Source organism: Gorilla gorilla, chromosome 10 (genome assembly GCF_029281585.2).
Source record: "Gorilla gorilla gorilla isolate KB3781 chromosome 10, NHGRI_mGorGor1-v2.1_pri, whole genome shotgun sequence".
Taxonomy (NCBI): domain Eukaryota; kingdom Metazoa; phylum Chordata; class Mammalia; order Primates; family Hominidae; genus Gorilla; species Gorilla gorilla.
Window position 1 is genome coordinate 10828237 of NC_073234.2, and position 14915 is coordinate 10843151.

Here is a 14915-nt window from a genome sequence, read left to right on the forward strand (position 1 = left end):
ATCAGTAAATATGATACACCACCACAATAGAAAGAAAAACAAAAACCATGTGATCATTTCAACAGATGCAAAAAGAACACTTGACAAAAGTCAACATTCGTTTATGATAAAAACTGTCAAGAAAGTAGGTATAGGAGTGTACCTCAACGCAGTAAAGGCCATATGTGACAAACCCACAGCTAACATCTTATTTATGGTGAATAGTTAAATGCTTTTCCTCTATGATATGGAGGAAGACAAGGATGTCAACTTCTACCACTTCTATTTAGCATAGTACTGGAGGTCAGAGCCAGAGCAATTAGACAAAAGAAATAAATAAGAGGGATCCAAACTGGAAAGAAGGAAGTCAGATTGTTTCTGTTTGTAGAAAATGTGATCTCACATACATATGTATACATCTATATATATGATCATATAGATATATATGATCTCTCTCTCTTTAGGGTTCTTTCTATATATACTTATATAGAGTGAGAACCCTAAAGACTTGACCAAAAACTACTAGAAATAATAAATAAATTCAGTAAAGTTGTAGTATACAAAATCAACACAGAAAATTCAGTGGTGTTTCTATACACTAATAGTGAACTATCTGAAAAAGTCATCAAGAAAGGAATTCCATTTACAATAGCTACCAAGAAATCTGCAGATAAATTTAATCAAGGTCATGAAAGATCTCTTCAATGAAAACTATAACACACTGATGGAAAAATTTACGATACACAAAAAATGGACACTATATACTCATGGAATGGAAGAATTGATACTATTGAAATGACCATACTAACAAAATGTCCTACAGATTCAATGCAATCCCTATCAAAATAACAATGAAATTCTTCACAGAAATAGAAAAAAATACCCTGAAATTTGTATGAAACCAGAAAAGACCCCAAATAACCAAAGCAATCCTGTGCAAAAATAACAAAGCTGGAGGCACCACACTACCTGACTTCAAAATATACTACAAAGCCATAGTAAGCAAAACAGCATGGCACTGCCATAAAGCAAACACATAGACCAATGGAAGAGAATATACAGCTCAGAAATAAATTCTCATACCTAAAGTCAACTGATTTTCAAGAAAGGGGTCAAGAGCACACACAGGGGTAAAGACAGTGTCTTCATTAAATGGTACTGAGAAGATTGGATATTTATATGTGGGATAATGAAATTAGACCCCTATCTTTTACCTTATACAAAATCAACTCAAATGCGATTAAAGACCTAAACGTAAGATTGAAAACTATGAAAAACTACTAGAAGATAACATGTGGGAAATTCTCTATAACTTTGGGTTGTACAAGGATTTTTTAAATGAGACGTCAAAAGCACAGGCAACAAAAGCAAAAATAGATAAATGGGGTTTCATCAAACTAAAATGCTTTTGCACAGCAAAGGAAACTTAACAGAGTGAAAAAACAACTTACAGAATGGGATACAATATTTGCAAACTATACATCTGCTAAGGAGTTAATGCCCAGATTATATAAGAAACTTAAACAACTCAACAGCAAAAACATAAAAAAACTTATTTAAAAATTGGCAAAACTGGGAGGCTGAGGCAGGTGGATTGCCTGAGGTCAGGAGTTTGAGACCAGCCTGACCAATATGGTGAAATCATTTCTCTACTAAAAATACAAAAATTTAGCCAAACATGATGGCGTGTGCCTGTAACCCCAGCTACTCAGCAGGCTGAGGCAGGGGAATTGTTGGAAGAGGGAGATGGAGGTTGCCGTGAGCCCCGATTGCACCACTGTACTCCAGCTTGGGCAACAGAGCAAGACTCCTTCTCAAAAAAAAAAAAAAAAGGACAAAATAAACTAAAAGACATGCCACAAGAGAAAATATAGAAATGGTCAAGACGAATATATAATAAAATCATGTTCAACATCACTAACCATCAGGGAAATGCAAATCAAAACCACAATGAGATACCAGTTCACCCATTAGAATGGCTATTACCAAAAAGGTAAAAGATAACAAGAGTTGGCAAGGAAGTGGAGAAAAGGGAACACTTACACACTGTTGATGGAGTTGTAAACTAGTACAACCATTAAGCAAAACTTTATGGAAGTTCGCTAAAAAATAAAAAAAAAACAAAAAAACAATTATTCGATCACATAACCCAGCAATCCCACTACTGGGTATATATCCATAGGAAATGAAATCATTGTGTTTGAAAAATATCTGCACTCTTATGTTTACTGTAGCACTATTTCTAATAATCAGATATGGAATCAACCTATGTGTCTAAAAACAAAGAAGTGAATTATATATATAATATATATTATGAATATTATACATAATATATATTATGTATATTATACATAATATATATTATGTATATTATACATAATATATATTATGTATATTATGTATAATATATATCATGTATATTATGTATAATATATATCATGTATATTATACATAATATATATCATGTATAATATATATAATATATATTATGTATAATATATAATATACGTTATGTATATTATATATAATATACGTTATGTATATTATATATTACATATAATATATATTATTATTATATATATAATTATATATAATTATAATTATAATTATATATAATTTTATGTGTAATTATAATTATACATAAAATTAATTATAATTATATATAATTTTATGTGTAATTATAATTATACGTATTATTATATATAATATATATATATATGGACACATACACAATGAAATACTATTCAGCAATAAAAAAAGAATGAAATTCTGCCAGCTGCAACAACATGGATGACCCTGTAGGATACAATGTTAGGTGAAATAAGCCAGACACAGAAAGCAAATACCGCATGATCTCTCTCATATGTGGAATCTTAAAAAAAAATGTTAATAGAGAGGTAGAGTAGAATAGTGGTTACCAAACAGTGAGGAAGAAGTGGGGAGGGCAAAATGGAGATAGATTGGTTAACAGTTATGAAATCACAATTATGTAGGAAGAATAAGTTGAAGTGTTCTTTGCAAAGCAGGGTGACTATAGTTAAAAGTAAAGTATTGTATATTACAAAGTATCTAGAAGAAAGGATTTTGAAATTTCTTATGAAAAAGAAATGATAAATGCATGAGGTAATTAATACACTAACTATCCTTATTGGATCATTAGACAACATACATATTCATTGAAACATCAAATTGTATCCTATAAATCTATATGATTACAATGTGAAAATTTTTTAAAAATAAATTAATGAATTAAATAACAATTTTAAAATGTTCTCAATCACCAATGCAAAGTTTAGGAGCTTTGTTCTTGACTCAGCCTTAAGACTGAAAACTAATGTGTTAGAAATATTTGTAGATCCTCTCAATTTTGAAAGAATCCTAGCTAAACTACTGAAATATAAAATATATTTTATGTAATATGCTGTTAGGTATATTCTTAGGTGAACTCTGCTTTTAGATGAAGCTTATAAAAATGAAAAACGTATCTGAAATAAAATTTTAAAGTATTTGGAAAATTACACCTTAATCTATTAAAGACAAATTTTCTATACAGTAACCTTTTTATGTGCTTTTGAAATGGGATATACAATTATTTTCCCTGATGTGAAACAAAATATAGAAAGTTGGCATTTTATCTAAGAAGTTAACTTAGGAAGAAAGAGTGAGAGGCAGAGGAATGAGGGAAGAAAGGAAGGCTGATGATGGGATACCTTATCAAGTTGCCTAATGCTGTATTGGAACCTAATAGGCCTTCTAAGGAGTTTTATTACATAATGCAAGACTCCTCAATCTGGGAGGAGGAAAGGGCTTTATTTTTGAGTGGTCACAGGTTGCCCCATGGGCATAAACTCTACCAAGCTTCTAGGTTACACCTACATGAGCATCCCACCTGCTTAAGTGAGAGCAGCCACAAACTGTGGGCCATTCCAGGTAAGTGTCATATCACACCTGCACCAACTAGTCAAAGCCTGGGTCAAAGCCTGTGCAGAACTGATTGCTACAGCAGAGGCTAAAATAAGAAATGGGGCTAAGAGAATGAAAAGCAGTGCCCATATGTATCCAAAAACAGGTTGAAGATATCTTTAGGAAGGAACAGATAATTTTTTTTATTCATACAATAACAGATGCATATGAACTCCTCGAGTAGTCACCCATTCCTGTCAGCCCTTGGGCTTCATAACTAAATCACTCTTCCTTTGTAATCCAGTCCCACATTTTCAGCTATCTCTCTATGTTTATTATCTTAAATATTTCTTTGCTCTATACTCTTCCCCTAGTCTTCAACCAATTTCTTTCTTTATTGTCCCAACCCACAGACTGTTATTTCCACTTCGATGTCCCATAGAAGCTTCAAGGGTTTGAAATACCTAAAAAACAACTCATCTTTCTCCCTAAAACTGCCTCTCCTTCTCCCACTTCAAAATTTCAACTAATGGCTCCCCCTGTTATCCCTACCAGAATCCTGAATGATCCCTGTTTCTCCTCATTCACTCCATACATGTAAATCTCATTAACGTTACTTTCTAGATATTTCATGAATCCTTTCCATTCATTCTGTACTAGAAAGTGTTCCCAGTTTAGACCCTGGTGGTTGGTGGCCTCTTACCTAGGCGCTCTCTCTCTCTCTCTCTCTCTCTGTGGGTGTGGGTGTGGGTGTGTGTGTCCTGAGAATTTATTTACTTCTGGTTTTTGTTTGTTTTTTAGTATCCAGAATCTACAGGGAACTTAAATCAATTAGAAAAAAAATAACCCAATTAAAAAATGGGCAAAGGACATGAACAAACTCATCTCAAGAGAGCACATACAAATGGCCAACAAATACAAAAAAAAAAAAGGTTAGAATCACTAATCATCAGAAAATTGCAAATCAAAACACAATGAGATACCATTTCATACCGGTTGGAATGGCTATTATTAAAAAGTCAAAATACAACAGATGCCAGCAGGGCTGTAGACAAGAGGAAGTGTCTGTATATTTTTAGCTATAGCCCTACTTCAAACGTGTCCCCCTTACAGCCAAAAGAGCGGCCTATCTAAAGGACTGTTCTGATCAGCTCACTTACCTGACTGAAACCTTCAGTGACTCCCATGGCCTGCAGGTCAATGCACTAATTCATGACTATAACATCAGAGATATCCTTGATCTGGCTACTGGTCTAGCCCTCTCTGACTCACGCTTTATAAACCATGCATTCTGGAACTTTTTAGTTGTTTCCCACATCAGCATGCTACTTCCCATCCATGTAGATTTGCAGAGACCTCCTCATCTTTTTAATTCCCAGTTCCCACTCTCAACATGGGCCATCTCCTACCCACACTTCAAAACCTAAGCAAAACAACACCTTCCGTGACACCTCCATGCTGAGTCAGATGCCATCCCCTTTGTATTGTAGTTCTTTGCTTGTGTGCCTTTGTCTCACTTTGTTCTCTTTAAAATAAACTCCATGACGACAATGATCACCTGCTATTTGTGTTAATATCTGCACCAAGTGGCATAGTGTCTGGAGTATAGTAGGATCTATTTTCAAGGAACAAAAGATTATATCTATACCAATAGACATGAATTAGCGCTTTTTTTTTAAAGATAAGCTCCCTTTGAACTAAGTCAATGTTTACAAGAAGAGTTATACTAAAAGGTTCACTTTTGCTGCTTACGTTTCATTTATTTCAGGCAATTAATTCATTGTTATTGGTAAATCGATACTTTTTATTGATACTGAAAAGAGAGAAATAAACTAATGACTATCTCTGTTAGAGTAGATTTGTTCATATCTATCAGTAAAATGTTAATTATCTGAAAGTCAATAATAAAACATAAACTGTGATCTTAAATGTTTTTTAGGGGCTCAAAAATAATTAGAATTCATGTCAGCATATAAAAAAAGATGAGAGTATTTTTAAGATATGATAAAATTTTATTTTAGTTCTTAATAGGGATTTTTGTGACCTTATAGAGTTCAACTAATTATAATTTTAAAAATAGGATTGATAGAGTTTTAGAATTAGAAACAATTTATAGATTATTTTATTTTTCTTTTGAGGAACCAGGTCATCAGAAGATCAAGGAACACCTATAATGTCACTAGATCCTAATTTAATTTAAATTTTAGAATCCAGGTATTCTAACTCCTGTCTTGATACTATTTCTACTTCATTATGTTGCTTCCCAGGGCTTTAAAAAATAAAAGCTGAGAAATTACATTTGCTTTGCATATACAGCACCAATTATCAAATTCAGCATAAAAGCATAACATGTATACATCAAAAAGAAAACATAAAAACTTCATATTAAAAGCATCTCAAAACAATTGAATATAATAGGGAAACCTTATACAAATGCAACACTCCCCCATTAATAAAAAGAAACCAATTGGATAAAAAAGAAATTCAATATAAACATGTTGGAATATAACCTAATTCATTTTAATCCAATGCTTCAAATTGAAAAAAATTAGCACTAATGTTATTTTCCCTCATCATTACAATCTTGCTTTTCATTACATTATGCTATGTTTTGTATTAAACATAAAATCAATTTCTCCCCTTAACACATGCTAGAAATACAGTCACCATGTTGGAAATCAGTAGAAAGTGTCTTTGTTTCTACTTTTTTTTCTCTCTGAAAAAGCTTTGGGAAAAAAAATCATTTACAATGTTTAATTTTAATAACTTAAAGAATGTAATTGATTTTTGTTTGTTTTTGACATGGAGTTTCACTCTTGTCACTCAGGCTGGAGTACAATGGCATGATCTCGGCTCACTGTAACCTCCACCTCCCAGGTTCAAATGATTTTTCTGTCTCAGCCTCCCGAGTAGCTGGGATGACAGGCACTCGCCACCACACCTGGCTAATTTTTGTATTTTTAGTAGAGATGGGGTTTCATCATGTTGGCCAGGCTGGTCTCAAACTCCTGACCTCAGGCGATCCGCCCCCCTTGGCCTCCCAAAGAGCTGGGACTACAGGCGTGAGCCACCGCGCCCAGCCAATTGAATAGTTTTTAACTCAGAGGATAAATGCTTGAGGGGATGGAAAGCCCATTCCTCATGATGTGATTATTTCACACTGCATGCCTGTATCAAAACATCTCATGTACCCCACAAATATATAAACCTCCTATGTACCCACAAAAATTTTATAAAATAATGAAAATATTTTAAAACTAAAAAAAATTGTTTTTTAATTAAGCAACTTTATTTAAATAAAATCGTTCTTCCTCATCCTCAGTCCTGGGATCTACCAGAAAGAATTAGCAACATCTTAAAGATGACAAAGTGTTAAAGATAAGCTGCTATTAAGTAAAAGTGTGAAGTGCGGAGGGGACAAGCTGGATGCCTGAACCATTTTGTTCTATCTTTAGGACAGTGAAAGAGCAAGAAGCAGGGATGGGGTGGGGGACACATATTCTGTTGAGCATTGTCACCACTATATTCACTGAAATTCATCTGCATGCTTGTATGTATACTTTTGATTCGCCTGATACACTGAAAATTATATGAAATTGTTCTCTATTCTTTAGATAATTATAATCTAAGTGCTAATATGAAGCTTAGAATTTATATGAAATATTTATGCCCACAACAAGACATTTCAGCTATTTCCTAGATAATAATCTCACTTCACCCTGCACAAAACAGGCACATGATCATGTCACTCTGACCTGGTTTGAGTCCAAGGAGGCTTTTGTTTTTAAAATAATTTAGGTTAGTAGTTAAAATATGAACTTTGGGCCAGGAGTGGTGGCTCATGCCTATAATCCCAGCACTTCGGGAGGCTGAGGTGGGCGGATGACTTGAAGTCAGGAGTTGGAGACTGGCCTGGCCAACATGCTGAAACCCCATCTCTACTAAAAAAAAAAAATACAAAAATTAGCTGGGTGTGGTGGCAGGCACCTATAATCCCAGCTACTTGGGAGACTGAGGCAGGAGAATTGCTTGAGCCTGGGAAGTTGAGGTTGCAGTGAGCAGAGATCTTACCACTACACTCCAAAACAAACAACAAACAAAAAAATTCTAGAGTCACACTGAAAATCTTAACAACCTGCTTCTACTTCTCATTTTTTTTTATTTTGACCTGATTTTAGACTGATGGTAAAATGCACAAATAACACAAAGTGCCCCCTATGTCCCTCACCCTGCTTCCCCTACTACTAACATTTTCAGAGCCATCCTTATTTTCTCTATAAAAAAGCAGAATTCTCCTTTTAGAGATTTGGAAAGATTATTAAAAGATAAGTTACAAAATACAGTACCTGACACGTATAAAATATTAAATAAATATTAGCCATGCTTAATTATTTTGTTTTGAGTCTTTATGAGTCAAGTTTTAGTAGAAATATGGGCTAGAAAAAAAAAGAAACAGAAAGCGGGACTCTGTGATCCGACTTGGGCTTATAGAACAGACTGTACTAGTTTGTTCTCATGCTGCTAATAAAGTCCTACCCAAGACCGGGTAATTTATAAAGGAAAGAGGTTTAATGAACTCACAATTCCACATGGCTGGGGAGGCCTCACAGTCACGGCAGAAGGCAAAAAAGAAGCAAAGGCACATCTTAAATGGTAGCAGAGAAGAAAGCTTGTGTAGGGAAACTCCCATTTGAAAACCATCAGATCTCGTGAGACTTATTCGCTACCAGGAGAACAGTAGGGGGAACCCGCCCCTATGATTCAATTATCTCCACCTGACTCCATCCTTGACATGCGGGGATAATTACAATCAAGGTGAGATTCGGGCAGAGACACAGCCGAATCATATCAATGACTAATGAGAGTTATGTCCAGAACCTAATGAAAACCTGTCTGAGGCCACATTCCCTGTAAAGCAGATTTGAGATAGAGATTTGTGTAGAGAACATTTAACTGGGTAAAATCCTAGGAACCAACAACTGTGGCGAAAAAGCTGAATTGGATAAAGGGAGTTGAGATGTGGGGCAGTCACAGCAAATACCTCAGCTAATCTCAAGGGGGAGCTGAGAAGCTGGGGTGACCCTTCAGAGTTGCCCTAAATTGAGGCAGGAGTATGGAGTTTTAATACCTTTCACTGGCCATTCTTCAGATACAAGTTGTCCCCAAGGATGGACATCAGCTTGACAAGTTATTAATTAGATCTCCTGAGAATAAATTCTAGAGAGAATCAGCTGAGAGGCATGATTTGCCAACACTCCCAATAGCTGGGCAAACTTCAGTTTTGAGGGAGGATTTGGGTCACACACAAAAGTCTCCACAAATAATTATTCATGGGAAATTCTATGTAGGCAGAGCTATTTCATGGCCAGTTAATCAAAACTACATAATCTATTTGGTTAAGCAAAAGAAATTAAAAAGATAAAATAAAATCTATATATTAACACTCAAAAGTTTTTAATGCATTTGCCTTGCATTTCGTATGTTTTGCCTTGCATATCATATGTTTTCCCTTGCATTTGTTTATTTGCTTTTAAGAACCTTTAGAGAACAATAATTACTAATATAATATGCAGTAGCACAGCATAAACGAGGGAAGCTAACTCTCTCCCTTTTCCCAGGACCTGGAACAGCTAAAGATCCTAAGCATTGTCAGCTTTGGTATCTGACATAGTTTGGATGTTTGTCTCCTTCAAATCTCACGTTAAAATGTGATCCCCAATGTTGGAGACAGATGCCTCCTGAATGGCTTGGTGCTGTCCTCTTGGTAATGAATGAGTTCTTACCCTGTGAGTTCATGCGATATCTGGTTGTTTAAAAGAGACTGACACCTCCTCCCTGTCTCTCTTGCTTCCTCTCTCACCATGTGATATGCTGGTTTCCCTTCACCTTCCACCATGCTTGGAAGGTTCCTGAGGCCCTCCCTGGAAGCAGGTGCCAGTACTATGCTACACGTACAGCCTTCAGAACAAGGAGCCAAATAAACCTCATTTCTTTATAAACCACCCAGCCTCAGGTTTTTCTTTATAACAATGCAAATGGGCTAACAGAGAATCATTCATGGACAGTGAGTGTATAGGTCAATTTTCATGCTGCTGATAAAGACATACCCAAGACTGGGTAATTTATAAAGAAGAAGAGGTTTAATGAATTCACATATCTGCACCGCTACCTGTATAAATATGGAAATGTCTTCACCGCTACCTGTACAAACATGGAAATATCTACACCGCCATCTCTATAAAAATGGAAATATCTACACCGCCATCTGTATAAACATGGAAATATCTATACCGCCATCTCTATAAACAGGGAAATATCTAAACTGCCATCTGAAGGAACATGGAAATATCTACACCGCTATCTCTATAAGGGTGGAAATATCAACACCGCCATCTGTATAAACATGAAAATATCTACACAGCTATCTGTATAAAGATGGAAATATCTACACCACCATCTCCATAAACGTGGAAATATCTACACCGCCATCCGTATGAACATGGAAATATCTACACCGCCATCTGTATGAACATGGAAATATCTACACCGCCATATCTTGGAACATGGAAATATCTACACCGCCATCAGTATGAACATGGAAATATCTACACTGATATCTGTATGAATATGGAAATATCTACACCGCTATCTGTATAAACATGGAAATATCTACACCGCTATCACTATAAACATGGAAATATCTACACCGCTATCTGTATCAACACGGAAATATCTACACCGCCATCTCTATAAACATGGAAATATCTACACTGCCATCTGCATAAACATGGAAGTATCTACACCGCTATATGTATATACATGGAAATATCTACACCGCTATCCATATAAACATGGAAATATCTACACCGTTATCTGTATAAATGTGGAAATAACTACACCGCTCTGTCTACAAACACGGAAATATCTACACCGCTATCTGTATAAACATGGAAATATCTAAAGTGCTATCTGTAAAGCAGGGAAATATCTACAACGCTATCTCCTTAAACATGGAAATATCTACACTGCTATCTGTATAAACCTGGAAATATCTACACCGCTATATGTATAAAAATGGAAATATCTACAACGCTATCTGTATAAACATGGAAATATCTACACCGCCATCTCTATAAACGTGGAAATATCTACACCGCCATCTGTATGAACATTGAAATATCTACATTACTATCTGTATAAAAAAGGAAGTATCTGCACCGCTATCTCTATAAATATGGAAATATCTACTCCGCTATCTGTATGAACATGGAAATATCTACACCTCTCTCTGTATGAACATGGAAATATCTACACCACTATCTGTATGAACATGGAAATATCTACACCGTTATCTGTATGAACATGGAAATATCTACACGGCTATCTGAATGAAAATGGAAATATCTACACCGCTATCTGTATGAACATGGAAATATCTACACCGCTATCTGTATGAACATGCAAATATCTACACAGCTATCTGTATATCAATGGAAATATCTACACTGCTATCTCTATAAACATGGAAATATCTTCACTGCTATCTGTATAAAGATGGAAATATTTACACCGCCACCTGTATGAACATGGAAATATCTACACTGCCATCCGTACGAACATGGAAATATCTACACCGCCATCTGTATGAACATGTAAATATCTACACCGCCATCTGTAGGAACATGGAAATATCTACACCGCTTATTTTATGAACATGGTTATACCTACACCGCTATCTGTATGAACATGGAAATGTCTACACCGCTCTCTGTATGAACATGGAAATATCAACACCGCTATCTGTATGAACATGGAAATATCTACAACGCTATCTGTATGAACATGGAAATATCTACACTGCTATCTGTATGAACATGGAAATATCTACTCCGCCATCCGTACGAACATGGACATACCTACACCGACATCTGTATTAAGATGGAAATATCTACACCGCTATCTGTATAAACATGGAAATATCTCCCCTACTATCTGTATAAAGATGGAAATATCCACACCGCTATCTGTGTAAACATGGAAATGACTACACCGCTATCTGAGTAAACATGGAAATATCTACACCGCCATCTGTGTAAACATGAAAATATCTACACCGCCATCTCTATAAACATGGAAATATCTACACCGCCATCTGTATGAACATGGAAATATCTACACCGCCATCTCTATAAATATGGAAATATCTACACCGCTATCTGTATGAACTTGGAAATATCTACACCGCTATCTGTATAAAATTGGAATTATCTACACCACTATCTCTATCAACATGGAACTATCTACACCGCTCTCTGTATAAACATGGAAATATCTACACCGCTATCTGTATAAACATGGAAATACCTTCACCGCTATCTGTATAAACATGGAAATATCTACAACGCTGTCTGTATAAACTTGGAAATAACTACACCGCTATCTCTATAAACATGGAAATATCTAGACCGCCATCTCTATAAACATGGAAATATCTACACCACCATCTGTATAAACATGGAACTATCTATACCGCTATCTGCATAAACATGGAAATATCTACACCGCCATCTCTATGAACTTGGAAATATCTACACCGCCATCTGTACGAACATGGAAATATCTACACCGCTAACTGTATGAACGTGGAAATATCAACACCGCTATCTGCAAGAAGATGGAAATATCTACACCGTTATCTGTATGAACATGGAAATATCTACACCGCTATCAGTACGTACATGGAAATATCTACACCGCTATCTGTATGAACATGGAAATATCTACACCGCTATCTGTATGAACATGCAAATATCTACACAGCTATCTGTATATCAATGTAAATATCTGCACTGCTATCTCTATAAACATGGAAATAACTACACTGCTATCTGTATAAACATGGAAACATCTACACCGCCACCTGTATAAACATGGAAATATCTACACTGCCATCCGCATGAACATGGAAATATCTACACCGCCATCTGTATGAACATGGAAATATCTAAACCGCCATCTGTATGAACATGGAAATATCTACAACGCTAACTGAATGAACATGGAAATATCTACACCGCTATCTGTGTGAAGATGCACATATCTACACCGCTATCTGTATGAACATTGAAATATCTACACCAGTATCTCTATGAACATGGAAATATCTACACCGCTATCTGTACGAACATGAAAATATCTACACCACTATCTGTATGAACATGCAAATGACTACAAAGCTATCTGTATGAACATGGAAATAACTCCACTGCTATCTGTATAAACATGGAAATATCTACACCGCCATCTCTATGAACATGGAAATATCTACACCGCCATTTCTATGAACATGGAAATATCTACACGGCCATCTCTATGAACATGGAAATATCTACACCGCCATCGGTATGAACATGGAAATATCTTCACCGCCATCGGTATGAACATGGATATATCTACAACAGCATCTGGATGAACATGGAAATATCTACACCGCCATCTCTATGAACATGGAAATATCTACACCGCCATCTGTACGAACAAAGAAATATCTACACCGCCATCTGTATGAACATGTAAATATCTACACCGCCATCTGTATGAACATGGAAATATCTACACCGCTAACTGTATGAACATGGAAATATCAACACCGCTATCTGTAAGAACATGGAAATATCTATACCGCTATCTGTATGAACATGGAAATATCTACACCGCTATCTGTATGAACATGGAAATATCTACACCGCTATCTGTACGAACATGGAAATATCTACACCGCCCTCTGTATGAACATGGAAATATCTACACCGCTATCTGTATGAACATGCAAATATCTACACAGCTATCTGTATATCAATGGAAATATCTACACTACTATCTCTATAAACATGGAAATAACTACACTGCTATATGTATAAACATGGAAATATCTACACCGCCATCTCTATGAACATGGAAATATCTACACCACCATTTGTATGAACATGGAAATACCTACACTGCCATCTCTATGAACATTTAAATATCTACACCGCCATTTGTATGAACGTGGAAATATCTACACCGCCATCTGTATGAACATGGAAATATCTACACCGCCATCTGTACGAACATGGACATATCTACACCGCCATCTGTATTAAGATGGAAATATCTACACCGCTATCTGTATGAACATGGAAATATCTACACCTCTCTCTGTATGAACATGGAAATATCTACACCACTATCTGTATGAACATGGAAATATCTACACCGTTATCTGTATGAACATGGAAATATCTACACCGCTATCTGAATGAAAATGCAAATATCTACACCGCTACCTGTATGAACATAGAAATATCTACACCGCTATCTGTAGGAACATGCAAATATCTACACAGCTCTCTGTATACCAACGGAAATATCTACAATGCTATCTCTATAAACATGGAATTATCTACACTGCTATCTGTATAAACATGGAAATATCTACACCGCCACCTGTATGAACATGGAAATATCTACACTGCCATTCGTACTAACATGGAAATATCTACACCGCCATCTGTATGAACATGTAAATATCTACACCGCCATTTGTATGAGCATGGAAATATGTACACCGCCATCTCTATGAACATGGAAATATCTACACCGCCATCTTCATGAACAGGGAAATGTCTTCACCGCCATCTGTATGAACATGGACATATCTACACCGGCATCTGGATGAACATGGAAATATCTACACCGCTCTCTGCATGAACATGGAAATATCTACACGGCTATCTGCATATACATGGAAATAACTACACAGATTTCTCTACAAATATGGAAATAATTACAGCGCTATCCCTATAAACTTCGAAATATCTAAACCACCATCTTTATGAACATGGAGATATCTACACCGCCATTTCTACGAACATGGACATAACTACACCAACATCTGTATTAAGATGGAAATATCTACACCGCTATCTGTATAAACATGGAAATATCTGCCCAACTATCTGTATAAACATGGAAATATCCACACCGCTATC